The sequence below is a fragment of the Catharus ustulatus genome, chromosome 4 (assembly GCF_009819885.2).
Source record: "Catharus ustulatus isolate bCatUst1 chromosome 4, bCatUst1.pri.v2, whole genome shotgun sequence".
NCBI lineage: Eukaryota > Metazoa > Chordata > Aves > Passeriformes > Turdidae > Catharus > Catharus ustulatus.
The window spans coordinates 23,921,371-23,946,413 of record NC_046224.1 but is presented as its reverse complement, the minus strand read 5'-3'; the positions used below and the strand labels follow the sequence as shown (position 1 = coordinate 23,946,413).

Genomic DNA, 25,043 nt, shown 5'->3' with positions numbered 1-25,043 from the left:
GCCTCTAAGCAAGCTGAGGAAAGATAGTGAATGTTTTCTCTTGTGCACCTGCTGGGGCTTGGGGGAGGTGTGTCTGTCTGAAGGCACACATTGCTTAACTGTTCCCCTGCCCCTCAGATGAGCAGAACAGGAGCTGTGCAGCAGGCAAAGCTGTCTGAATCCTCTGGGAAATCCAGGAGTCATGACAGGTGCGTTGTTTAGGATCTCTGGTTTCTGCTGTTGTTCAGTTTTTTCTTTTCCCTCTAAGCTCCTCACTGCTCATCTCTGAGAAATGTAACCTGTGACCTCAGCCTTCATAACTGTGTCAGCCATGCAGGTCAGGAGCACCTGGGACCTCTTTTCTGCTGGTGACATCTCCTGGGTACACATTGACAGGTAGTCAGGACTCATTGTCTCTCCAAGAATCCAGGAAAATAAGCTTGTGTGTGAATCCCAGGTGCAGAGAGGGTCTGCCTGTCACAACCAATTCAGCTGCTGCTCTGCCTGGCAGTGTTGTTCCATTTTATGGGTTCCTACTCACGCTGCTCTCTTTTTGTTTTGTTTGCTTCCCCCCTCACTCCTCTCTTTCTCCCTCCCTCTCCTCCCATAGCTGTCTCCCAGCAGAGATTGGCTATTAAACCAGCTGTACCGAGGTTGTGAGATCCACACAAGCATTAGGAACAAATGACACTGAGCACTCACCTCTGGTGCAGCAGTAGGACACCAGGAATGTCCAGGAACATAATCTGCCAGGGAACATGAGTGTTTTGGAACAGTTGAAGAACTGCCCCTTGCATCCTGCAAGCCAAGGTGTGGGTCTGTACTGCTTGAGCTACCAAAATGTGGGTGTGCAAATTTCTGCTGTGGTCCATGGGGCCAACAGCTGCTGTGTGTCAGGGTGTGTTATGTACAGACTGATGGCAATGAAGAGTTGCTCAGCTCGCTCATGCAGCTGTACAAGAGCCAGGGTAAACATGGCGTGAGCAGCTCTGGGTTCCCCTCACCTGTGGCCAGCATGTAAATACAGATGCACTTGTGGTATCTTCTGGCATTATGGGAACACTGATTGGAGGGGCATTGGTGTAGAGGAATCATTTATAGGTATGTCTGTGTCTGTCAAAGTGACAAGAGCATGGAGGATGGGCGGTTTGGAAACCATGGAATTTGGACAGCTTGCAGCAGTCCTCTTTGAAGAATGAGAGTGAGTTTTTGGTGTAGTCACTTTTTCCCCTAGAAGTTTATTTTCCTTTCATAATGGTAATTTCTCAGGTGTCTGGACTGTGAAGGGTGTGTGGTGGCATGATGATGGTGGGGACAATAAGGATGAGAAAGGTGAAAAGTCTGGGCACTAGGCAAATAAGGACATTATGCTGGAGGGAGAAGATAGAGGAAAGAAGCAGATCATCAGACGAACAGACTCAAATAGATTTTGTGACTTATTTTTTATCTGGGAAATTAAATGCTTTTCCTAGATAGGCACCAATGATTTGGCCATGGCTGTGTTTAGAAACTGTGTTGAGGTTGCCATGGCTTTTCAGCACAGCAGTGCAGGTTGGGAGAGCTAAGGAGAGTGACATAGGTGTAGTGCACAGTCACCCTTGCTGGTGGCAGGCAGGTGCCCATAGGCCTTTGCAGGGGACAGAATCACCTGAGGTGGGATCATTCTTGTGCACCAAAGGGTCAGTGCCTGCTTGGAGTCTGTCTCACTGTAAGACTGTTTCCCTCACAATGGTTCCCCTCAGTGTAACTTGTTTGGCTTCCAGGGATTTGCCCAGGAGTGGGTTAAATTTCCTCATTAATAACCAGTCTGATAAAAATCACTGGAAAAGGCAAATGAAATGCTGCTCTGACACATCTGATGCAGAGGGGGAGGCAAATTCTCCAGACTGGAAAGCCATTGTCTCCCAGGGGTTTTCAGATATCACATCCTCGATGGAAGCAAATAGGGCATGCCAAGCTCCTTGAGAGCATCTGGCAATGTACCATGGAGGGAAGATACAGGGACAGATTGGGGCCAACGCTGCTTTTTGATTTTATTTTGGGAGAAAGCTTCACAGGACAGAGGCAGGCACTGTTTTAATCCTTGAGCTGAAGAATAAAGCACAAGGGGCAGAGTCGAGACCGGCTGCAGGGCTTCTATGAGGGAGACTCTGTGGGTGATGAGCTGTGCAAGGGGAGAGTGAATCAGCCCCTGCAGGATGGAGTGATACACCCAGGCTTGGAAAGATCAGAAGTGCCCAGTGCCTAAACACTCAGTTTTCCTTAGCATGAGCAGCACCTCCAGAGACTTATTTCCCTGTGACATAGCCTATAGTATAAAACAAATTAAAAAATGGTTAGGGAAGTATTTCAGCTACCTTTTGCTGTTGTCAAGGCAGCTTTGTTGCAGGCAGTGGTGAGGACAGGCAGCAGAGGCTGACAGGCTGCTGCTGAGCAGAACATCCCTGTGGGAGATCACACAGAAGGGTGTGGTGGGCCAGGGTTTGGAGCAGGGGGTCCTGCTATAAGATCCTGAATCTTCATCCTAGTGCTCACCTTTGTCAGTGGCAACCAGGTAAACTGTGGCAGATCCCCTCCCTTCCTCCTGTATACCTACTCTGAATGTGTTCAGAAATAAAAAAGAAAAAGATGTTGAAGGGGGGAAGATGTGGAAAAACTGCCTTGGAAAAATAGCTCTGCTGTAATATAGGGAAAATTGTGTCTTGTTTTGTTGAAACAGACTCTGTTTAGGAGGAGGAACATTAAGGAACACTTGAGGGAAATCTTTAATCTGGTTGCAGCGTCCAAGAGAAACAGTGTAGGAGAAAAAGACCTGAGGGAAATGAGGATATGGAGATGCATTAGCAGATAAATAGCATGTAGCAGTCTCTGGGCACTTCCCCATAACTGTGCTCTGGAAGGACCATCTGGGTCTTCCTTTCAGCAACTCCAACTCTCTGGTAGAGAGGGATATGTGGCTTAGCTCTCCCTGTTCTCTGCTCAGCAGAAGCTCTTCCTTGACCTGGTATCTAATTCTAATATCTAGAGCATGTTCCTTTAAGCATTTATGCCTCCAATCAGGCCTCCAATCCCATTGCCATGTGGAGCCATAAACAGGGATAAACACTAATTAGTATGGTAAATAGCCTGGCCTTGTGTTTTCTGGTTACAGTATCGTGGTAATTATTTCCAGCTCCCTGCCTGTGTACTCCTGCTGCTTGATTTTGTGCTCTGTATGTCCTTGCCATCCTGATTATTGCTGGATGCGTTAAAATTGGCAATTGCCCTCTCCTGTCTCCCATCTATGTCTTGGGCAGGGGACTGGCCTAAGCCAGTTTCACTGAGGTGTGCTCAGGGATGATTGAGGGGCGATAGATAAAATCTCACAGCTCTCTGTCTTCTGGAGGCTGTACCTTAATGTGCAGGATGTGGGGTCATGCTGAGATAACACAGCATAGCATTTTCAGGGAATCCATTGCTGGTCACCAGGGCTTTGTAAAATATGGAAGAAAAATGGCCATCTGGGCAGCTCCTACCCTTGACTCCCATAGCTAAGATTTTTTTTCTCTCTCCCCATTTTGGCTGTCTTGCTTCAGCAAACATCTTTGTCTCTAATAGGGAATGTGACCTCAGCCTGGATTTTGGCCCAAGAGGGGCAGCTCTGCACATGCACTTGAGTGTACGTGAGGTGGCTGGAGGGCCTGCCCACTGAGGAGGGATAGATCAAAGATCGCTCGTCTTGGTCTCTTGGCAAGTGTCCCAAGCTCAGCTTCTCTCTAATGCAATATAGTTGCTTTGGCATCTACATACATGGGCTGCAGCCAGTGGAGAACATATGGGTTCAGGGGCCTGTGACTTTCTGACCACTTGTGTATAGCCTGCTCCAGCTTGTGAGCCAGGACTCTGGCTTCTTTCTAAATTACTCTGAGTGAAAAAGTCTCTGTATTGCAGTGTGCTGTGCTCTTGTCTCTGCTCTTCCCCAACATTCCTGACTCATTCTTTTCCTTCTGAATGTTCCTCCTTAGCCACCCTCCTGCACACTGCAGTAGGTAAGTACGTGTCCCTGGTTTTATTTACACCTAGCCCTTTCTGATACGTATGCACACAAATCAGAGGCACTGGAGGCAGCTTCTGAAGCTGGGGTAATTGCACATTCACTCCCTCTCTTCCAGTGGCCAGGATATTAGTATGAGCAATTTGTTAGAATCCTCTCTCAGGTCCTGTTTTATTCATGATTTCACCTGTGAAATGTTGCTGAAGTGACTGTGTGTTCCCAGTTGTAGATGAACTCTCGCCTCTTTCCCCTGTGGAGGCACACTACCTTATAAACCCTGTGGACCTGGTTGGATTTTGCAGCACTGTAGGGCTTATTGGCAGATGCATTGGCTGCTCCTCGTGTACACAGGCATATGCCTTAGCTGACCCAGTTTTTTATTTTGCTGGAGATATGAGTGTTATTATTCACAAAGTGTTGCAAACACATGCTGGGCTCTCTGAGACTCTCAGGAAGACAAAATGAATGGGTATTGCTCAGGAAGAAATGGCCAGGGGAGAAACAGCTGCTGTTTCTCCACAAAAAGTGCCACAATAGCAACACTTGATTGTGGTGGTGGCCACAGGCCATTTGGGATTAGACACCCACAGAAGACAGGCCTGGCTGTGTCCTCAGGATGTCACTGACTTCATATTCATCTCAAGATGATCAACGCATGCATTGTTCCCAAGAGGTTTGGGCTGGCCTGATTTCAAAACCCTGATGTGCAGGATGATCCTCAGGCATGCTGCAGCGTGAGCATTGTGCACCTTGCTCTCCTTGCCACTAAATGCCCTGGACTGCAATGTAAACCTGTTGTTGCTTCTGTCCACTGTGGACCTAAAAACTGAGACTCCTCTCATTTTTTAACAAACCTGTATGCATTTGAAGATGGTTATCACTCCCCTTCTCAGCTTTCTGTAGTCTAAACAGCTTCATTTTGGTCAATACCTTTCTGGTAGGTCATGCTTTCTGCATCTCTGCTCATGGTGGCATGATTCTCCCAGCTATTTGGAGGAGTGCTCTGCTCTCCTCCCCCATGCCTCTCAAGCTGATGGAAGAAAACCTGTCCATCACCCGTGGAACTGTAAGTCCTTATGGAGAGGCATGCTATCCTTCACTCCTCAAATACAACTTTGACTGCATGTCATTTTCTGAGACAACCAGAGTCATTCATCAGATTTGCCTCACAAGTCTTGGATTGGAGTGCATTGCTGTTCGCTAAGGCAATTAATTCTAGCTAAGTCTTGGCTTAGACGTGAGCCAAAAAGGTGTCTAAAGGAAAACTGATTTTATGCACATGTGTGTCTCCTTTTGAAAGTGTCTGTAGTGTTGATCTAAGGGGCGGAGAACCTTTCAATTCATTCTGTGTAGCTCTCATGCTGCTTGGAAAACATTTCAGCAGTGGAAACCCACTCTACTGCTTGGGGAGTTTGGCAGTTGGCAAATAGATGAGCTTTCCCTGGGTAGCTGCCTTCAAAATCAACCTTTAGGTCCCCTCAGCCAACATACCTGCATGGTTGTGATTTTGTTTCCTCCATCCAGGATGCAAAACAGCACATGAAAATGATACAGTGAGATTCTGCCAATCTCACCCTTCCACAGTTTTTTATCCCCACAGTTTTTAATTCCCCCGTCTGTTCTATGGGCTAGCAGAAACTCATTCTCCTCTGATATCTCATTTGCTTTAAGCACCTCTCTTTACCCCACTTGCAGAATTATAAAATGGTTTGGGTTGGAAGAGCCTTAAAGACCATCTAGTTCTCTGGGAGGAGAGACCTTCCACTAGCCCAGGTTGCTGAGAGACCCCTCCAGCCTGGCCTTCAATGCTCACAGGGATGTGAGCTGTTCACAGCTTCCCTGAGCAACCTGTTCCAGTACCTCACCACCCCCACAGTAAAGAATTTCTTCCTAATATCTAACCTAATTCTATCCTCCTTATGTTTAAAGCCAATACCCCTCATCCTATCACTATGGTCCATGATAAATACTCTCTCCCCATCTTTTTTGCAGGACTTCTCTTCAAGCACTGGAAGGTTGATGTAAGTTTTCTCTGGAGTCTTTCACTGTAGGCTGAACAACTCCAACTCACTCAGCCTTTCCTCACAGAAGGACTGCTTCAGCCCTTGGATCATCTTTGTGGCTTTCCTCTGGACCAGCTTGAGTGGATCTGTGCCTTTCTTATGCTAGGGGCCTCAGACCCAAACGCAGTAACCCAGCACTTACGGATGTAGGCTCTGCCTACCTGCCATGGCTGAAGTCTTCTCCTCAGCCTTGGTCTCATTTCCCTGATGCTGTAGCTCCCAGCTTTGAAAATTATTTCCTCCTTGCTTGCTTTTCCTTATGCTGCTTTACTCCTTGGGATCTCACCCCAGTGACTGTGAGAGCCCTAGCTGGCACATGTATTTTGGTAGCCACCTGCCTGCACCTCTTCACCACTTCTGCTCCTGCTGTATGCAGCTGAAATGTCACCTGTCCTCTCTCCCTCCCTCCTTCATTTCCCTCACTGCTGAAAGTTCAGCTCATATGCAATGACGCATGCAGAAGCAGTAAGTATGTGCTCAGGACATATAATAAGCACTTGGCTCCTACAGGCTGTGTTTCAGCCTTGGGCTCCAACACACTTCAGCAAAATGATTGTGATATTACACTCGGCACAGAGGGGGAAGGTGACTCACAGAGAGGTGGCCAGCTTGCCTGTGCCAGAGCTGGGAGGAAGATGCAGGTAGCCTAAGCCCTGTCTGATGCTTCCCCTTGTGCAGGCAGTCCAGCCTGTCTCTGGATGTGTTTGCACGAGAGACATCCTGCCACCAGTGATGTCTGTGCATGTGAAGATGCCCCTGTGTGGGCACAGGCTGGCCTTGTTCTGGTTGTGAGTGCTTGTGTACATGTGCAGGTGGACATGGGAGTGCTGGGAGGGCATTTCTAGGCATAGAGAGGCCTCCTGGCCCTGGTGGCTTTCACAGCATCCAAACTCTCTGCCCAGCTACTTTTCATACCCATGGTGGCCAGGGAAGGGGAATGAAGAGGGTCACCAGGAACTGATGACAGTAGGAAGGCTGGAAGGGAGTAGAAGACAGAGTGTGCCTGCTATGCCAGAGCAGTTTTTTGGCTAACAATGGCTCTATCCCACCTGGGCTGGCTCCTGGGAGCTCTGTATTTGGCTTGGAGTGCCCCAGTTAATTAGCTGGATAGACAGGCCAATTAGTAGCCATGGGTCTTAGATGAGCAGCCTTCTCCCTGGAGCTGTGTAGCAGCCTTTTTGCCAGGGAGGTGTTGTGCTCTCCTGATTTGCAAATGACAGTAAGCATTTCTGAAATGCTCATGGGCAAGTTTGGGGCCCTTGCCCTGCTGCCCAGTGGGTATCAAGGCATCTCTTTGAAATGCTGGCTCTGAAGAACTCATGGAGACAAGAAGCCACATTTTTTCTGTCCTCACACAGGCAAGGTATTTTGTAGGTGTCTTCTTGGTGTATTGTGGAGCTCTTTGACATGAAACTCTTCTTACTCTTCATGTCACAGTTTAAAATGCTGGAGTCCTTTCCTTCCTGTCCAGGCAGCATCTGCCTGCTCTGCACATTGCGGGGTCTGACTTTGTGTCCCAGTGGGCTTCTGAATAGGAGAAGGCTTTTCCCCTCAAAGTCTGCACAGCAGGGAGGGCAGGATATGGTGACAAGAGGCGTGCTGCAAGCTGGAAATAAACCCTGCTGTCCTTCCCAGGCCTCCTGAGCAGCCCTTAGGTGTATACAAGACACACTACAGTGCCATGCAGATCCTACCTGGGTACCAGCACTGGAGCAGCTGTATCAGCAGGCAAAGCTGCTTTGGCTGACTGTGGTGGTTCTGTGCACGTCCTTCAGCTCTGGCTGTCCTGTGCGGCCCTGGGTGCTCAGACAGATCATTCTCCTTGCTTCATTGTCAGCCAGTGCAGAACTCTTCCTTCCAATTCTGGTGTGCTCCCAGCACTCCTTCCCAGCCCGTGGTGGAGGGCTGGCAGGCGGATCAGTGAGCCCAGGGAATGGTGCTGAGCTGGGTCAGTGCTGTGAAGCCAAGGGAAGATGCAGGAGCCTCACATCAACTCCCCAGCCTGACACGAAGTGATGGAGCAGAAAGAGTGAGCAACGGGGAGGGATGGGAGGAGGGGAATGACAGACTGGGCTCTAGCCTAGGAGCAGAACAGCAAACTAGCTTATTATTAACCATAACCCCTGTCCCTTCCTAACCATCTGATAAACTGTTCTCTGATTCTATGTTTTTTTTGTTTCTTTTTTCTTTTTTTCTCCCACAGGCACTGCTGTAGCTCAAATTTGGCCTCCAATACTTATATCTTTCTGTCTCTTCTATTTCCTTTCCTATTTAGAAAATATACCCAAGATTACTGTGGGACTTGGGAAGAGGGTATGCCACATTGGATCAGCTGATCTGCTCTAAGATCTTAATTTCTGCCCATACCCTCCCTTCACAGAAAAACTAAACTGCCCATCCCAGTAAAAAACACAGCTGTGTGATGGAAAGTTTGGCAGGAAACACCTTCCTCATACTCCCTATGTCAGTGCACACCTTGAAGTATCAGATTCATTTTCCATTTGATGGTGTTTGGTATCCAGGGGATGTCCCAGCTGGCTGCTGGTAGAGGATGACGCACTCTGTGGGTGCTGAACTGGGACTGAGCTGACCTAGGTTTACATCTGCTCTACAGGGTGACCTTGAATGGATCGCCTTCTTTCTCTGGACCTCAGTTTTCTTGTCCCTGAGATGAGAACTAAGTGCTTATGTAATATTTCTCCAACTGAAAAATGCTGGAGGAGATGCCTTGTTTTGTATTTCAACAATAGAAGTGAAAGTATATCAGCAGTGTCTAGACTTGGAAAATTCCTTTCTGGTAGCCTCAAGTTCCTGGAAGGGCATATTCCCCTTGATGAGGGAGAAATCAGTATGCACCATGCTTCAGAAAGAGCTGGAAAGAGACAATGTTGGGGAGATAATCACCCCAATGGGAAAGGCTTCTCTAGGCTTATATCCTGGGGATTTGATCTTGTTTCTTCCTGTTCCAGAGCCCAGAATAAGGATTGTTGGATGAAATAAATTTTCACTTATGTTGGAGAGCAGGTGAGTTTCAAACCTTTCATGCTGTGCCAGTTTATGCTTTTGATTCAGCAAAAGGCATCTTTGCAACTACCCCTCCACTGCAGTGATGAGTCCTACAATAAAAAGCACATATTTCTTTTCATTCCTGTATTGTTTTGTTCCTTTAGTCCATGCCTTCTCTGCCAGAGGGTACAATATGATGGAAAAAGGTTGAATCCATCAGTGTTTTAGGTGTCCTCTATCATTTGTGCTGGGAGTTATCTACTGCCTTCCCTGGGCTTTTGTTGCTCTCAGGAAAAACAGTGTCTCAGTCAAGGTCATGCCTTTCCTGAGCTGTAGCAAATGTGAAAGGGTCTCACTTTTTGTTGATCTTAAATCATATAGACTTCCACCTCAGTATTTTTCCACTTCTGCCCTTGGTCCCAGAACTTCTCAGCCCAGGCTATGTTGTGCAAACCCATCATGAGGTGGCACCACAAGATTGCCTTTCTTTTTATTTTGCCTTTCTAAATCTTCTTCCTCTACTCTTCCTGGCCGCAGCACTTCTGGTTTTTGACCCATTGCTGCTCTCTGCCACTCAGCTGAGTGCAATATTTGCCCTGGCTCCAAAGCCAGGTGAAACAAAGCAGCTTTGCAGGGCATAGCACAGAGCCTCAAAAAGTTAAGGCAAAGGGATGGATGGGTGATGAGAAGGACTATGTTATTTGAGGTACAGATTTTTTCTCTCTCTTTTTTTATTTTAAATTTTAATTTTTTTATTTTTAAGGAGCAGGAAACATGCCTGAGAGGAGACTCGGGTCAGTCTGCCCTGGGGTGCTCCTTAGCCCTTGCTGCCTTTTTCTCTGCTTCCTGGAGTAGATGCAGATCAGAGGATGCCTCTTGCCTGTTCTGGCCTCCCTCTGGGTGTGTGAGGGCAGACAGAGGCTGCCTGACAGAGCCAAGGAGCACAACTGAGCCAAGATGGTATTGGATCTCTTGGATGCTGTTGATCTCAGCCTAAACAGAGCCTGTCCTTCTGCAACAGGCATTTTGCGAACACACTTGTTTGATTTCTTATGCTCTCCAAATGAAGAAGCTGGTGTTTCTTGCATGGAGAATGTGCAGACTGCCCATGTCATCCTTTGGATGATCAGTAGGGTGAAGCAGGTCAGAAATGCTCAGCTGTAATACTTGCTGGGAAACCAACTCTTATTTTGAATGAAGATGAGAAGGTTTGGAGCAAGATGACAAATAGGTACTGTGTGAGACTGTCCCTTAGAGACTCATGTACCACAGTCTATATCCAAACCCAAAGGATGCCTTGGGGGAACCTCAGATCCAGGTTTCACCTTTGGTGCCACAGACTTAGTTGTAGAGAAGATTCACAGAGGGCTTTTGAACACAATGCTTCTCTTCCCAGCAGCTGCTTAGCAAACTGAAAAGGCGATCTTCCTTTCCTGGACTGAGCTGTTGTATTAAATTGAATTTCATCCCTTGGAGACCTCTCCGTCAAATACACGCTCTCTCATTATACTTTTCTTCTCCACTGTTACTTTTCATAAAACCATCTTTTTGTAAATGCTCTTTGTTTCTTGTCTAGAAACTCGTCTGCCACCACAGTTCAGAGCTGCCCTTTGGGGGCGGAGATTCCTTTTTCTCTTGCACACTCTTTGTTTCTCTTCTCCGCTGGAGGGATTAATTTATAATTTCCCTCTTGCCTCTTTGAGGTTTTTTTTCCCCCCATCCCTTTCTTTGCTGTTTCAGATGAGGAGGGATGAGGTGAGGGGATATTCCAACTTGAAGATGTTACAGGTGCACAGTGACATCCTGTGCAGCTGATGGACAGTTTGCAGCCCATGTCTGAAACATGATAATTGGCAAATAGGAGAGTGACCACAGCACCATCATGCCAGAAACGTGCAAGGTACGAGTGCAGGTGTGAAGGACAGTGCTGGGTGTGCCAGTCAGGGCAAGGGAAAAGATTGGTGGAGGTCTCATAGAGCTGCCTTTTGCTGATGGCAAAATCTGTTTTCTGGTCTCAGAGGTGGACAATAGCTGGCAATGACTGTCAGCCTTTCCTCATGGAGCACCTGATGGTGTGATAGCTAGGGCCTGAGGCATGATGACAAGGTGACATCATGCCTCAGGGTGGTGGGCTGGAGAAAACAGCACCTTGCCAGCTCTGGGACGCATGGGTGGGGTCAGGAGTGGAGCTCTGTGCTGGAGCAATGGGACAAGGGATCCCTGGGAGGGAACTGGTGCACATCCTGAGAGTTGGGTGGCTATCAGGACCAGGGGATCAGGAGGCATCATGGGATCTGATTGCCAGCACGGTGACTGGGAGCACTGGGCCAGGTCTGAAATGCATTGGCAGATCTGTGTGAGGAGCTGTTCTTAAGAACCAAAACACTGAATCATTTCCCAGAAATCCCCTGTCAGTCTAACCATAAACACCAGAGTGGAAGGTGGGGACATGTGTTTCTTCAATTTCCTTCAACAAAGCAAGCATAAAGGGGATTAGGAAGGCAATGCTGGGGGAAAAGAGAGAGAGATTTAGTAGGGAAGGGAGAATTAAGATTTAGACAGATAAAATGCAGATTGAAGTTGTTGGGCCAGAACAGAAGAACTTCTCAGTCTATATATTTAGCTCAGTGAGGTATATAAACAGAAACCTACAGCCAGCTCAGCCACTTCTCCCCCAGTGGAGTGAGTCATCAGCCCTTGGATCTAAAGTTAGGTTCACGTCAGAGCTTACTTTCTCTCTCTCTCTCATTTTATTTTTCTCTTTCTATTTTGAAGGGTGTGGGAAAAGCTGGGCACTGTCTCCTGGAAGCAGCAAACATAAACCCACAACAGCAACAGATGCAGGACCTGATGCCCTACCTGGGAGCACTGTGACAAATATTTCTTTCTGTCTGACTGCTCCTCTTCCTTGCTGAGTGCCTGGGGATGAGCTTAGACAACATGCAGCCATGGCTAATCTGGACACACAGTGGACCCAGCTCCAAGGGGTTTTGTGCACTGTGCAGATGAGATGGAGGATGGGATGGGCTGCACAGCCATTCCTGGGGCCTCAGCAACAGGGTTCTCAATGTTTGGCTCCCATGTGCCATGCAGGGGAGCAGGATATGTGGTCAGGGCTGTCAAAGAAGGGCTGGGTCAGCCTGGCTGGAGGCAAGATGATGCCTGTGAGTCTTGGCTAGAAGATGCCTTTCAATCCAGTGTTGATTATATGGTGGGCTCAGCCCACTGCCACCTGTAAACCTGCAGAGGGGAGGGACTGCATCTCACTAAGCTGTCTCTGCTTTGATATGGCTCTCCCTTTCCTGCTTTTTCCCTCTTCCCTGGTCCACCTTTTTAGGCAGTTGCAGTGAATCATACTTTCCTTACCAACTCACCAGCCTGTGCTGCTGGCTCAAGTAGTGACAGTAACAATGTGGACTTTCCTGTTCCTCTCAAAAACCCTTGGAAATGCTCTGGATGCAACCGTAGGATCAGCTTGTGCCATGCTCACTTCTGGTATGATCTCCCTGAAGGTCACTTCCAAGTGAGCCCACCTGTATCACTCAGGTTAGATGACAAAACTGTCTGAAAGTGCATTGGGGGTTGAAGATGGAGCCCTGTAACTACTGTGAGCTGCAGGACAAGGAGACAATCTTCAGTCCCTTCCCTTGTGCGTGGTGGAGAGAGGGGCCTTGTTCAGGGAGGGAACACTTCCCAGCTGAAGGCTTGGAATTGCCCCTCTGGAGGGATACTTGTGGTGTATGCACCAGCAAGCCCATGAAATCCTGTCCAGAATGTATGGATGAGGAGGGGTGTGGGGATGGATGGGCTCTGCTCTGGAGCAGGAGCTGCCCTGGGCCTGTTCTTTTCACCAGCTCCAAATTTGTGATGTGTTGAATGGCATGACTCCATTTCCCCAGCTAACCCCTTTCCCTCTCCCTCCCAGGCTTGTTGCATATTTTTATCAATTTGGAGGATTTGTCTGAGTGAGAGTTCAAATGTCTTTTTATCCCTGTGCTGTGGATATGCTGGAAGGCAAACACATGATCCTGGGATGGAGACATGAGAGATGACCCACAGATTGTCCTAAGCGTGTGTTTATGTGCCTCTATCCTCCTGTGCCCTTCTGCATGTACTTTTCATCTCCCTTTAACATTTTGTTTCTTTTGCGTCTCCTTACTGCCCTGTTTCTCCACCCTGTCTCACCCTTTCCCTCTCTCTCCTGCCCTCTTCCTCCTCATTCTCTTTTTCTCATTTGATATTCATGCATGAATAAATCCAATTGCATTTTCCCCTGTTTCCCCTGAAGGGGCTTGTTGGTGAATTACAGGCATCTGAAATCATATAATGCTCAGATTCATCATTTCTGGGACAGAATTGAAGCCCTTCTATTTCTTGGGAAGGAATAATAGATGATTTTTATGAAGAGAGGGAGTGGTGAGTGTCTTGCAGCTGGTGAGGAAGAAACCAGAGATTAACCTTGGCAGCACAGAGTGGACCTGCTAGCAGAGGGGACTAAAAGGTCAGCCAGCCCCTCCTCTGTTTGCAGGAATGGGGAAGGCATGTGTAGGTAGGTGTGTGTGTGGAATGGAGCCTGTGTTTGCTCCATGTTAGCTGTGTGGTGCTAGTGGGGCCCTTAGAGAGGAGTAAATCTCTTATGGGGCTGCCCAGAACTGCTTGAGGAAGAGTAGGCTGGCACTTGAGTAGAGAGATTGTCTAGAGATCTGTCTGGGCATGTGCCTCAGCCAGCTTTTGGGACACTCACACAGTTCTGGTATCACCTCAAACTCTACTGTGGGTCTGTGGTTTGCCCAGCACCATATCCCCATCACACGGAGAAGCTGAGGTTGGTATGTCACAAAATCCTTCACTTTCAAGGGCTTCTTGTTGTGGATGAGCTCCCTGCTGCTGATGGGAGCCTTCCAGTTCAAGCAGGACAATGAACTCCGGGTAACCACAACCATCTTTGCAACTGAAGGCAGCCAGAGATAGTGTCTTGCACAGCTCCCATACAAACAGGCTCTGACCCTGTGCAGGGAAAGGTCTAACCACCACAGAAAACTATTATCCTGGGAAAAAAATATCTTTCCAGCTTGTGGAAGATGCATGGGTGCATCATGGAACTGCAGCCCTGGACAGTAGCTACCAAAAAAGACATGCTGGACTTCTCCAAGGAAGAGCTGCTTTTCATGGAAGCTGTTAATTGGGTAACTTTTGATGTTCACAACATTCCTGTCATTTATAACATTGCTCTTTTCTTTTTAGCACTTTCGGAGCAGCCTGAGGATCCTCTAAGGGATGAGTTTACCTTTCAGGGGAGGTAACAAGATTAGACACTTTAAAAAACACAGAAGTGTTGCATTAAAAGCAGAAAGCAGCTATTGTCTTTGTTCAAGAGCCTTTTAAGGGCCTCGTGAGAGACAGTGATGATGCCAACCATGTTGCTTAAGCTCCAAGGAGCCTGGCTTATGTGATGTAAGTGGCTAGAGGCTCCTTGACCTCCCTCAAGTCCCTGGCACAGAAAAACCAAGCCACACAGAGATGAATTGGAGAGGATATTTACAGGACTTTTTCACCCTAGGTTGTGAACATGTGTGAGCTACCTTGAGATAAAACCAGAGTGGTCCTGACTTTAGCAGATGGTGTGCTTACTCTATTGCCTTGCTGTGGGGAGTTAACATCCAAGTATGATGAAAGTGCTTGATTTCCCAGTCATTTTTAGTTTAGATGTGTTCTAGCCATGTACTGCAAAGTCTGTGACAGCTGGAGTGGACTTGTCTTGGTTTGGAGGGTTTGGAGAGGCTTTGTGGAACCCTGCAAGGAAGCAGAGGAACTTCTAGGCTGCAGTATATGATGTATCATACCCTAGCTGGCAACTGGGCATTTTTTTAGCTGCTTATTTACAATATATGCCCATGGTAGAAAGAAGAATGTCTCTGTCTCAGAACATGTGGAATTGTACTGGTCTGAACAAGAAAAACCCACAAAAAGCCTTGAGGACTGTCCTGGCTTCCTCTAGTGTCTCTTTCCCAGAGCTGACTTGAGATCCCCAGTAGGAAAACTGAAGGTTGATGCTTCAAGAATGAGGGGCCTGTGCTGATGTGGAGTAGGGCTGCTCAGCCACAGAATGGGACCAGTGGGGACAGATGGCTGTGCTGGCCTTCCATCAGATGAAGCTTGTGGAGGCTGAACTCTGTTCTAACCATTGGAAGGTGGGATTCCTGCATGTTATCCACTCCTCTCATTTCCCCCTGGCTTCACAAAATGCCATAGAAAACTAATTTGCAGAGAGTTGTTCCCACCCTCTGAGTTCCAGTAGGATGGGAGTAGTATGGGATGAAGAGGAGGGATTGGTTTTGAGGAAAGGACTTTCGGGGCACGTTATTAGTTTGTTTTTTAACTCTTCCCAAAAGATAATTCTCTAACCTGCTTGATCTGTGGCCTGCAGAGGGGCACATCCTTAAAAGTTCAAGGCAAGCATGCTGAAGTCAGTGTCCATCAGAAAATGAAGGATGAGTGAGCTGCAGGCAGGGGCAAACCAACTGTCCTGAGACCCCAGTGTGGATGCAGGTGTGTGATGGTGTGCAAGGAGATTTCTTCCTTTCCCCCTGTGTTGTAAGAATTCCTGCATTCTGTGCCTCTAATTGTAGGTTCCCCTAAAGACATTTGGTGTCACTGTAAGGACGGTGTTTCACTCTCCCTCTCTGCCTGTACAGTTATTCTGTGTGCAGTTCGCTCCATAAGCTGTTGGTGAACATACCATGAGACAGAGAGAGAGCGAGACAGAAAGCGCTCACCAGCCCTTCCTCCTCACTTTCCCACCATGGAATAGCTAACCTTGCCCCCACCCACACCTCCATCACCTCTCAGCGTCCTGCAATTATTTTGACCCTCTCTCTGGTCTTTTTGGAAGGAAGCTTCTGTCACTTCTTAACACCACCTGCCTGGAAACACACACAGAGGCAAAACCCCCCAAGCCCTCTTGTGAAGGAAGAAGTCCTTTTTTTTTAAACCTCTTTTTGTTTGCCCTGACTCCAGAGCGTCAGACTCCAGCCTGAGCAGCCACAATTTCTTACCATGTATTCTGCTTTTAAACCATCTCCTTCCTGCACACGCTCAGTCCTTGCAGGCACGGATCTAACACAACTCCCCGCTTCTCGCCGGCAGGTTCTTTGCTCCCCATCACTCAGCTGATCCTGATCTTTTTTTCTCCTATTCTCCCCACCCCGGGCACCGAGGTGTGTGTGTGTCTGCGTGTGAGCGTGCCTGTGTGCAAGGAGGGGAGGTGGGGGGGGGCCCTTTTTTTTTTTTTTTTTTTTTCTCCTTCGTGGGGGTATTTTTTCAAAGCATCTTCATTATTGTTTTATTTTGCTTCTCTGACTTGGAGACTTCTCCCTGGGAGATTTCTTTTCCATGCAAAGGTAGGTGAGACGCATGCACACCTGGCTAACCTTGTGTCTGTCTCGTTTTGCTTGGTTTTGCTGTCCTTTTAATAGAAAACTTGCGCCCACCCATGTACCTGCATCATTCCTGTTCTGTTTCATACCTGTTTCCTCTCTGACAGAAGTAAAAGCTGAGGGTAGACATGTCTGCAAATGTGAATAATTCTGTCTTCCCAGAGAGGAAAGTTGTTTCTGTGTGCATGTCCGGTGGTACGTGTATGTCTGAGTGCAGCACCCATGTATGTGAGACTGCCTCTGTTTACCCAACAAGTAGCAATAATTGATTTTGCTGTGTGTTTTGGGCAGTGGTGGTGGCAGAAAGGGAACAACTGTGGGTCCAGTAGCTCACGTCCATGAGCAATTGCAGCAGGGAATGTGTATCTCACAGATAATCAGCAGCTCTTTATACATGACTATAAATGATACAAGGAGTGTGAATAATTCCAGGAATTTCAAATTTAGCCCTGCTTAGTTTGTTCTGTTATGATGGGGAAGGATGGTGGGAAAGAGGGAGGGTTACAAAATCTCCTCCCTGGAGAGGTAACTGCCTGAGACTTGTAAATATATAACTTTTCCTAAAACCTTCTCACTGTTTAGGGTCTTCTTGGGTTTGGGGTATTTTTTTTCCCCCCAAAGCAAGAGTTCAGTCTTGGATTCAGGTCTCATAAATTGGCTTTTCTTGTTTTGTTTATGGTTGTTACTGCATTTCAATTGCATGTGCAACATCCTGAAAAGGGACACAGAATGGGATGTACTTTAATATAGAAAAATGCATCATCTTCTGTACATCACTGAAAGCTGTTGGCTGGAGTGTGGGGGTGGAGGGGGGTGGAAACAGAAGAATTAAAAAAGAAGAGAAACAGAAATAATGTTAGACATTGTTGGCCAGCAGTTATGAGGCATATTTTCTGCCAGTACTGGTTTTCGTAAGCCTCTTGATGGTTACCTTTTGCTTCTTGGTAACAACAGCTTTGTGAACAGTACCAGTGGCTTAAAAAAAATAAAAAGCCAGACAGAAAAAAAAAAGGTATAATTTCCCTGCAAATTTTTGTGGAGAAAAATGGTAAACATCTAAAGCAGAACTTGTTGTGCATTTTCTCTCTACTAAGAGCAAGTGTTTTTCTCATTGATCTGGGGGTTGCTACTGGTTTTGTGTCCCTGTCGCTCAGAAGACTGCTACGTAAATTGTCACTTGTTTCTGTGTGCTATTGCGGAGCTCCTGGTCTTGAATTTGGGCTGGGGACTGAGGATTTATTATCTGAAAGAAGGAAGGGGTCTGCTGACTCTCCATCTCCCTTAACCCCCTGATGTTTTAACTCTGAGGGGTAAGCTTCTCTATCAGTGGAAAGAAATTCTCAAGCACATTCTTTTCTCAACACCCTACCTGCAAAGAAACTTTTAATTCAGAGCACTGCAAAGGGAATCCAAGAGCCTCATTTCTGCCCCACTTCCCCTTTATATTTTAAGGATACCTTCTGAGCATCTCTTCCCCCAGCCAGCACACAACCCCTCTCCCTGAGGTCTGGGCAGGCACACAGCCTCAGGCAGGAGGCAGCTGCCTGCAAGGGACTGAGAGCATTTATTCCTTTCTCCATTAAATAACAAAATAGTTTCATGGCATGGGCATTGGATGTGAGCTCCCTCAGAAGGGCAGCAGCGCATGCCTGTCAGTGAAGTGCCATGAGCTTCTCCCAGGCGAGCTTGGAGGCAGGCAAGGATGGAGTCTGGGCATCACACTGGATTTCCTGCCCACTGCCAGGCTGCTTGCACCAGGCTGACTGGGCAAGGGTGCAGTACCTGTTTGGGAAAGCCTTGGCCCTGACTGCAGCAGGAAGGTGGGGAAAAAGCAGCTTTCCTGCAGATCTCACTGGAAAGCTGTGTCTAAACAGTGGCCACCTCAATGCACCAGAAGATGCACACGTGCCTTGCCAGGAGATCTGGTAGTGAATATCTCAGAGGAGAGTCAGGGGGACAGAGAAGCAGCTTTGATCTGCCACATCTAAGGGATTTGCCTTGTGAAGCCTCGATCAATCTGACAGTGCCTATTATAAAGGGGGTTATGCCAACCTGTCTCATGTTTTATCTTTTGAAACCTCCCCTTGTTGCTGCTTTGGGAGTGTTTTCGGGCTGTGGATCTGGCTGATGCGGGGCCAGGGCACCCACAGTCACCAAGGGAGTGAGGGGAAACATTTTGTGAGGGGGATGCCGTCTCACAAGTTCAGTGCTTGCCTGTGGGTGTTTCTGAGTAGACAAGTGGTCTTGGCTGGGGTATGAGGAGACCAGCTGAGCTTCCTGGGGCCTATCACTGTGCACCTACAATGCTGGGTGAGCTTTCCCGTGTCCTCACTCTTGCCCGCACCAAGAGTAGCACCTTCCTTGCTGAATCCAGTCCTGAGCATCCTCAAAGGGCTAGTAATGCACCTCTGCCCCAGGCTGCAGTTCTGTCACCTCCTGTAGTCCTGGGCTTGCTTGTTTTGCTGTGTCAATGCCCACTGTGGCATGGTGCCAGCCTACAGCCCTGTTTAATATTAGAGCCCTGCTTTGTCCCATTGACAGTGAAGCACAGCAGGAGGATGTCCCACACCAGGGTGGCTTATGCTGAGCCCTGGCCACCTCTGATTTTGGAAAAGCCTGCAATTCTAGGCTGTGTTGCAAAGAAGCCATATGCTTGGTCAGCTTTTTTTCCTGGTGAAAAAAAATGTTGAAACTAATTTTTATTCATTTTTCTCAAAGAGAACAAGTGTCTACAGCTGGAAACTCATGAAAAGCACACACAGCGTTAGGAATCTTTAAAAGAGTGGGGTATTTTAAAATAAATCTAATCTTTTATTAAATCAAAGTCCCAGTCCTACACATTCAAGCAAGCAGTGAATTTCTGCAGTTGCCCAGAGCCTTACTAGAACCTCTGAGTTAATAGAAGGGCTCAGAAATCAAGTGGTACAAGTGGATCTGCAAGATCATGCAGTACCATTTCTTAGTTGTATTTAAAAAAATGTATTAGATGGGATAATGTAGGACTGATTTGAAGGGTGTTCAAGATGTGTGAAACCCCAAACTGCCCTTGGAAAGTAGGAGTTTATTGTCGGTTATTCAGAGTTCCACTGTTGTTTATAATGATCTAATAGAGACAGCTTCCTTAGTTTATTCATCTGTGTCTGAAATGCATACCTTGAAGCTCTTAGAAGTCTCCTAGTGGTTTAAAAAATGTCTTACACTGGTACAAAATTTATTTAAGCCCTCTAATCATAACTCAAGTTGCATAAATCAATCCAGTAGCATTGTAATATACTTGCTCTCCTGGTACTTGTCAGGCCCCGGTGTTTGAAGCACCGCAGTGTGCCCTGAAGAGCAATCAGCCCAGTGTATCAGGGACTAATTGCAATGAGAAGATGTCAGAAAATGCCTTCTGTCTTGCCTTGAACGGGAGGTGTGTGCTGCTGTGGCGGTGCAGGAGTGAGGGCCAAACCAGGCTGTCACCAGGGGCTTGGCAGATTCATACCAGTCCTTGCAGCCTGTGGGTGAGTGGATGTGCTGTAGGCTCCTGTTGTGGAATCCTGCTTGTTGGTGTTTTCTGCAGTAGCCTGTGCTTCCCAACACCTGCAGAATGCAGTGCACAAGCCCTATCTCTGTGTGATCAAGGCAGGATTGGAAGGGTGCCTTCAAAAGCAAAGGTTGTTACCCTCTTATCAAATGTGTGCATGTATTGAAAAAAAAAAAAAAGCAGTACCAAGGATACTGCTGGTCTCTTTTGACAATAGCCATCATCTGCAGCATGGGCACCACATCCTGCTCCATTGTGCCTTGATGTAAAGCTTCATGGGGGCATCCCTGGAGGGCAAGCAAAGGGCATATCCTTGTGAAACTACTGGATTTGGGGCTATGGCTGTGGGGTTGAACAGGATGGAGAGGAGCTGTTGATCTGTACTGTTGGTAGCTGCTGAAGTGACAAGTGCCAGGGATTTTACTGCTGTGATGTGACTGCTGAAATGATTGTCTTGTATGATCATTGGGATGGGGAGCAGAAGGTAGGGAAGGTTTATATTTCTTTTCTCTGCAGTGTCAGAGTTTAGCTGTGGCTACAAGAACTCTGCTGTATAGAGAGCACAGATGGCGTTAGTGGTGTTAAACTTTTCTCAGGTGTTGGCTTAGTGTGTGTATCTGACAGACTCAATTAAGTTGCCTTCCAGGACAGAGGTTAGGAATGGAATTTTCTGCAGGTCAGACTGTCAGGAGTGGATGGTGTCCTTTTTCTGCTGCTGCATGTGTGTGTTTGCAAATGTGTGCATGTGTATACAAGCGTGTAGTGTGCCCAGCACCACCTTGTTGCATCTCCTCTCTAAGTGGGGACTCTGGCAGTGTTGATGCCCTAAATTTCTTGTTTCCCTTGGGCATGTTTTCCCCTTTATTTTGCCTTTAAACCTATGCAGAGTTTGGCAGTGGGGGTGGGCATGGGTAGGGGGCAGAGTAACTTGTTATGGGCTTTTATAAGACTGAGTTTTCTGCCAAGGCTGCAAGGATTTGGCTTGGACTTTAGGGATCCATTTCAAGTCTGTGGTTAGATATGCTTGCATTGGTGTCTTTACTGCTTTTCAGTGATTGCTATTCAAGCAACTGTCCCAGCTTTGTTGTTGTTGTTTTGTTGGGTTTTTTTGTTTGGTTGGTTGGGTTTTTTTTTCCCCTGGTGACAGCAGGGAGAGAAGGGGACTTTTAAGCTTATGTAAATGAGTAGCAGTGTCAGTAATCAAATAATGTGGGATGCAGAGGAGCTATCCACAAGGTCCTGATCCATCTGTTGACCTGAGATTGGACAGCCTGTAGGCCTTTGCAGAAGAGCTAGCAACATTGTCTCTTCTCTGCTTCTAGAAGATTCCCATCTTCATAGCTACACGTCTTTCCCATATCCTCTCTCCTTTCTGGAGGCAGAGCCTGGGGCATCATCACACTCCACATAGCTTCAGTTCCCTTCCTGTTTTTGTTTTTGCCAAGAGTTAGTTTGCTCCAAATGCGTAGTTGTGTTTATGCAGATTATCTGCTTTGGAGGGATGGAGGGGGAGCAGTAATTTTAGGGAGGAGAGAGGTTGTAGATGTAACTCTTGATGCTCCCTAAAGCTCTTCATATTGTGTTCCCTTTAGATGTGCTGCTTTCTGTCTCCACCTCCCCATTTCCATTTTCACCCCAGGGGATCTCCTTTCCAGATGTGAGATGTGAGTGGTGACAGTCAGTTGGGAAAAAGTCTGGAGGTGGGATGAGGATGCTTGTGCAGAAATGGGAAGTTGCATTCAGTGCTGTGCTGTGACAGGGACTAGGGAGTCTCCTGGGGTCTCCCCACTCCTTGTGTGCTGCTGTTTTCCTGCTTCCTCTCACTCCAACAGGTCCTGAGGAGACACTGGTTTTGGCTGGGCACTGGGATCGGACAAAAAGGGCAGAGAGGTTGATCCAGGAAGGATGGTGTGAAACAGCAAAGCTTCTCACTGTTGTCTTAGCCTGTGTGGGAGCAGCCCCAGGTTGCCCTTTTCCATCCAGTTGTCCAGGTGCAATGCTGGCAGCTGCAGCACTGGGCACCTGTCCTTGTGGTGGGCAGGAGCTGCAGCTCTGCTCTCCCAGCGTGGGCTTCTCTTGGAGGCACAGTTGAGGTATTTGTGCATTTTGTCTTTCCTGCTAGCACTTCAGGATCTGGATCAAGGGCTAAGGGTGTGAGGACGGCCTCAAAGCCATCATTGCTGGTAGCCTTAGACATCACTATCTTCCTCTTTATCATCCTCATCTGACAGTCTTAATTGCCATTTTCATTTTTGACCTGAAAGACGGAGTAAACAGCACATTAATGACTTCCCTGGTGATGATAAACCAGTTTTTTGCCTGCCAGTGGAGATGCAGTAAAATAAAACAAAGGGTACTAAGAAGGTCAGAAACATGGGCAGAAAATAACTTAATGAGGTTAATCTTAGAAAAAATGCAAGCTAATGCATCTAGAAGCAATCAAAAATCTGAAACATGGGGTCTGATGAGCTGGTGAGGGGCAAGGAAGGGACGGCCCACGCCACAAGACCGAGCTATGACGGTAGATGGCACATGAACCATGGGCTGGCAGCGTGACAGGGCCAACAGGAGCCATGGGGCTGCAGCCCGGCACTCGGCGCTGCCGGGCGGGCGGCTCCCGGCGCGGGGCTAAGGGCATTCAGTTGTGAGCAAGGATTAAGTGCTAGAGACCTGCGGCTTGGCTGAGCGGTGGCTTTAAGCGAGAGGACATGACAGGAATCCTCTCACCTGGAAGGTGTCCGTGCGCACGAGGAGGAGGAGGAATTGCTGGGAGCTGTGCAGACCAGAGCAGTGCGCAGGGAGAGTGGGGCAGGTTTGAAAGGGAAAACACGGACTCGGGACAGAGTGCCACATAGATCGGTCTATTGCAGTATGGAGTCATCCTCAGAAGGAGATTTTTAGAGCCTGTTCACTTGGAACACCAAAAATGAAAATGGTTTTTTGTAAATAAGTATGCATATTCTCTGGGGGGCTAGGGGGATAAAGTTTGGGTATTCAGCAGCACTCACATCTGAGTCTCAACCACTCCACATAGTTAATGATTTTCCAGTGGAAAACTTTCTCCTCTGTATCGACTACACCCAAAGTGACCATATTACTCCTATGCCTTTTCTTCTCTTGTTGACTTTTTTTCCCCTCCATCTCTCCAGCAAAATTTTTACCAGTCTCCATAACATCTCCTTTGGCTTGGCCAAAGGCTTCTTAGCAATGTAAGCAGATCCCTGCTTTGCTGTGCCAGGGGCAGGGACCAGAAGCACAAACAGGATGGGGCTATTCCAGCCACAGGACAGGAAAGTGGTACATTGGCCATTGACTGTGATGGTGGGGGTGGGAGTGTCCGGGACGTCAGGGCTTACTCTTTCCACAGCTGCAGAGTGCTGCCTGCAGTACAGGTTGAAGGCAGGGTATTTTGGAGACTTCAGGACAGACAGTTTGCTTATTGGCCTGTGTTGGCTGGACTGCTCCTTCCCCGGCTCAGTGGGATGCAAGAATTTCTTCTGCTTCCCATCCTGAACAGGAGGAGGGGTGCAAAATGACCAGGGTAAAAAGGGTGAGTCTGTCAAGCACTCGAGCAAATCTGCAAATCTAGCAGAGGATAATAGCAGGTGTGGAAAGAAGGCACAGCAATCAATCAGCATGCAGCTGAAAGGCAACAGATCATGGGCATTTGACCAGGGCAGGGAAGCTGGAAGACCTTGGCTCTGGTGCAGGCCATGGATGTTGTTCTTCAGGGGCGTGTGGGAAAACCAGCATCTGTGAGCAAGGAATTTGGGCACCATTTGAAACACTCCCTGCTGAGTTTCTGCCACATTCCATTGCATTTGGAGGTGCTGAGATGATGTAACAGGAGATGTAAAAGCTCCTGTTTGAAATTCAGTGCTAAGAAAAGTGACCCTATTCCTTACTGTCACTCATAAAACCCCATACACACGCAAGCAGATGAGAACAGGCGCTGCCTTACATGAACAGGCAGAAAAACACGCCAGTGCCAGATGAACACAAACACAGAAGGAGCTGGGTACTACTAATTATGTTGTACCATGACAAATGCTCCAAATGTGAAACCTGTATGACTAACACATCGCTGCAGCCAGACGCACGCATCAAAGGTAGCGCTTGCCCCTTATAGCAACAAACAAAAGCAGGCTCACCGCTGTGCTCAGCAGAGCACCCTGGGAGGCTCACACGGCTGCTGAACGGGGTCACCCGCCCACATTCCTAAATGTGCCACACAGCCAGAGACCTCCTTAAATAAGTCTGGGCCTGTACGAAGCTGGCTGCAAAAGCTGTGCCCCCCCCACATGCTTGTCAACTTTCAGATGGATGTTTGGAGATAATAAATAAATATGTGTGCCTCAGGTGCTGCTCCAGCTAATAGGACCATCTTGCTCTCCCCTGCAACATCAGCTGGAGGTTGTCATTTCTGTCCCTCTTCTGCAAGGGTGTTAGCAGGATAGAGCGGCTGCTGTGCTTCCTGCTGCTTCTGAGTAACTGGTGACTGATGGTGATGGATGGCTTGGAAAGAACTTGTGTGCCCTCAGAATGGGAGGTACTGTGTGTACACTGAGCTGTTCTTAAAGGAAATATACTCTGCCCTTTCATTTTTGATGTGGACCCCACTGTTGTCTGTGTGAGCAGTGTGCGGGCAGGAAGGAACCGCTCTGAGGCAGTGTGGGCTGGCAAGGGATACAGGGTTAGGGATGATGGTGGGGAAGGTGAACTCTGAGGATGGTCCCACATGAGAGTGGAGTTCTATCCCGCTGGACTCTCCAGCACTGGGATAGTGCTCTAGGGACCTCTCACTGGTATTTCCCTCTCCTGGCTGGCTGCTAAAGGCTCTTTCAATATCAAACTGCAATAGTCCAGAAAGGGCTGCATGAGCCTTGTAAAGGTCCTATCAGCCCTCCCTCACCCCTGCATGCTGCCAGGGTGTGGTAAGGAGCTGGGAGGCTGATTTGGCTGCAGCATGGTGCCTGCAGGACACCTTGGGCTGGCTTGGT

General features: G+C 47.8%; 1 protein-coding gene across 3 annotated transcripts in view; it reads left to right on the top strand.

Moving 5' to 3' along the window:
• Positions 1-15,815: 15,815 nt before the first annotated feature.
• CACNA1I (calcium voltage-gated channel subunit alpha1 I) overlaps positions 15,816-25,043 on the top strand; it is a 164,814-nt gene continuing 155,586 nt past the window's right edge. The window contains exons 1-2 of one of the 3 annotated variants that reach the window (XM_033057832.1): positions 15,816-16,298; positions 16,448-16,481. The gene's annotated coding sequence lies outside the window, so the exon portion shown is untranslated. Of the gene's footprint in view, positions 16,482-25,043 lie in introns of all 3 variants that reach the window. The other 2 variants (XM_033057833.1, XM_033057834.1) reach the window with 2 other exon arrangements.